The sequence below is a fragment of the Electrophorus electricus genome, unplaced genomic scaffold (assembly GCF_041902795.1).
Source record: "Electrophorus electricus isolate QZ-2024a unplaced genomic scaffold, ASM4190279v1 Scaffold175, whole genome shotgun sequence".
NCBI lineage: Eukaryota > Metazoa > Chordata > Actinopteri > Gymnotiformes > Gymnotidae > Electrophorus > Electrophorus electricus.
This window is the reverse complement of record NW_027658456.1, coordinates 65,001-68,692: the sequence shown is the minus strand read 5'-3', so window position 1 is coordinate 68,692 and position 3,692 is coordinate 65,001.

Sequence of the window (3,692 nt, the reverse complement as noted above, 5' to 3'; positions counted from 1 at the left end):
TGGGCCTGGGCACACTTCAAGAAGTTTGACCCTTTATATAAGCCTAGAAATAGACTTCCAGAGCCAAGAGGTCAAACACAGTCATGCACAGCAAAGTAGCTCTGGGCCTGGGCACACTTCATTCACTTTGTACCTTTAAATCATACTACTACTACCAGACTTCCAGGCCCAAGAGTTCAAACACATTCATGCCCAGCAAAGTAGCTCTGGGCCTGGGCACACTTCAATCACTTTGTGTCTTTAAATCATACTACTACTACCAGACTTCCAGGCCCCAGAGGTCAAACACAGTCATGCCCAGCAAAGTAGCTCTGGGCCTGGGCACACTTCAAGAAGTTTGACCCTTTATATAAGCCTAGAAATAGACTTTCAGGCCCAAGAGGTCAAACACAGTCATGCCCAGCAAAGTAGCTGTGGGCCTGGGCACACTTCATTCACTTTGTACCTTTAAATCATACTACTACTACTACTACTACTACTACTACTACTACTACTACTACTACCAGACTTCCAGGCCCAAGAGGTCAAACACAGTCATGCCCAGCAAAGTAGCTCTGGGCCTGGGCACACTTCAAGAAGTTTGACCCTTTATATAAGCCTAGAAATAGACTTCCAGGCCCAAGAGTTCAAACACATTCATGCCCAGCAAAGTAGCTCTGGGCCTGGGCACACTTCAATCACTTTGTGCCTTTAAATCATACTACTACTACCAGACTTCCAGGCCCCAGAGGTCAAACACAGTCATGCCCAGCAAAGTAGCTCTGGGCCTGGGCACACTTCAAGAAGTTTGACCCTTTATATAAGCCTAGAAATAGACTTCCAGAGCCAAGAGGTCAAACACAGTCATGCCCAGCAAAGTAGCTCTGGGCCTGGGCACACTTCAATCACTTTGTGCCTTTAAATCATACTACTACTACCACCAGACTTCCAGGCCCAAGAGGTCAAACACAGTCATGCCCAGCAAAGTAGCTCTGGGCCTGGGCACACTTCAATCACTTTGTGCCTTTAAATCATACTACTACTACCACCAGACTTCCAGGCCCTGGAGGTCACACCTTCATGCCTAGCAAGGTTGCTTTACACCTGCGCACACTTCAGACCGTTTCACTCTTTTAATCCTTCAAAGTACCACATTTCCAGACCCAAGAGGTCACAGAATCATGCCCAGCAAAGTAGCTCTGGGCCTGGGCACACTTCAATCACTTTGTGCCTTTAAATCATACTACTACTACCAGACTTCCAGGCCCCAGAGGTCAAACACAGTCATGCCCAGCAAAGTAGCTCTGGGCCTGGGCACACTTCAAGAAGTTTGACCCTTTATATAAGCCTAGAAATAGACTTCCAGAGCCAAGAGGTCAAACACAGTCATGCACAGCAAAGTAGCTCTGGGCCTGGGCACACTTCATTCACTTTGTACCTTTAAATCATACTACTACTACCAGACTTCCAGGCCCAAGAGTTCAAACACATTCATGCCCAGCAAAGTAGCTCTGGGCCTGGGCACACTTCAATCACTTTGTGTCTTTAAATCATACTACTACTACCAGACTTCCAGGCCCCAGAGGTCAAACACAGTCATGCCCAGCAAAGTAGCTCTGGGCCTGGGCACACTTCAAGAAGTTTGACCCTTTATATAAGCCTAGAAATAGACTTTCAGGCCCAAGAGGTCAAACACAGTCATGCCCAGCAAAGTAGCTGTGGGCCTGGGCACACTTCATTCACTTTGTACCTTTAAATCATACTACTACTACTACTACTACTACTACTACTACTACTACTACTACTACCAGACTTCCAGGCCCAAGAGGTCAAACACAGTCATGCCCAGCAAAGTAGCTCTGGGCCTGGGCACACTTCAAGAAGTTTGACCCTTTATATAAGCCTAGAAATAGACTTCCAGGCCCAAGAGTTCAAACACATTCATGCCCAGCAAAGTAGCTCTGGGCCTGGGCACACTTCAATCACTTTGTGCCTTTAAATCATACTACTACTACCAGACTTCCAGGCCCCAGAGGTCAAACACAGTCATGCCCAGCAAAGTAGCTCTGGGCCTGGGCACACTTCAAGAAGTTTGACCCTTTATATAAGCCTAGAAATAGACTTCCAGAGCCAAGAGGTCAAACACAGTCATGCCCAGCAAAGTAGCTCTGGGCCTGGGCACACTTCAATCACTTTGTGCCTTTAAATCATACTACTACTACCACCAGACTTCCAGGCCCAAGAGGTCAAACACAGTCATGCCCAGCAAAGTAGCTCTGGGCCTGGGCACACTTCAATCACTTTGTGCCTTTAAATCATACTACTACTACCACCAGACTTCCAGGCCCTGGAGGTCACACCTTCATGCCTAGCAAGGTTGCTTTACACCTGCGCACACTTCAGACCGTTTCACTCTTTTAATCCTTCAAAGTACCACATTTCCAGACCCAAGAGGTCACAGAATCATGCCCAGCAAAGTAGCTCTGGGCCTGGGCACACTTCAATCACTTTGTGCCTTTAAATCATACTACTACTACCAGACTTCCAGGCCCCAGAGGTCAAACACAGTCATGCCCAGCAAAGTAGCTCTGGGCCTGGGCACACTTCAAGAAGTTTGACCCTTTATATAAGCCTAGAAATAGACTTCCAGAGCCAAGAGGTCAAACACAGTCATGCACAGCAAAGTAGCTCTGGGCCTGGGCACACTTCATTCACTTTGTACCTTTAAATCATACTACTACTACCAGACTTCCAGGCCCAAGAGTTCAAACACATTCATGCCCAGCAAAGTAGCTCTGGGCCTGGGCACACTTCAATCACTTTGTGTCTTTAAATCATACTACTACTACCAGACTTCCAGGCCCCAGAGGTCAAACACAGTCATGCCCAGCAAAGTAGCTCTGGGCCTGGGCACACTTCAAGAAGTTTGACCCTTTATATAAGCCTAGAAATAGACTTTCAGGCCCAAGAGGTCAAACACAGTCATGCCCAGCAAAGTAGCTGTGGGCCTGGGCACACTTCATTCACTTTGTACCTTTAAATCATACTACTACTACTACTACTACTACTACTACTACTACTACTACTACTACCAGACTTCCAGGCCCAAGAGGTCAAACACAGTCATGCCCAGCAAAGTAGCTCTGGGCCTGGGCACACTTCAAGAAGTTTGACCCTTTATATAAGCCTAGAAATAGACTTCCAGGCCCAAGAGTTCAAACACATTCATGCCCAGCAAAGTAGCTCTGGGCCTGGGCACACTTCAATCACTTTGTGCCTTTAAATCATACTACTACTACCAGACTTCCAGGCCCCAGAGGTCAAACACAGTCATGCCCAGCAAAGTAGCTCTGGGCCTGGGCACACTTCAAGAAGTTTGACCCTTTATATAAGCCTAGAAATAGACTTCCAGAGCCAAGAGGTCAAACACAGTCATGCCCAGCAAAGTAGCTCTGGGCCTGGGCACACTTCATTCACTTTGTACCTTTAAATCATACTACTACTACCAGACTTCCAGGCCCAAGACGTCAAACACAGTCATGCCCAGCAAAGTAGCTCTGGGCCTGGGCACACTTCATTCACTTTGTACCTTTAAATCATACTACTACTACTACTACTACTACTACTACTACTACTACTACCAGACTTCCAGGCCCAAGAGGTCAAACACAGTCATGCCCAGCAAAGTAGCTCTGGGCCTGGGCACACTTCAA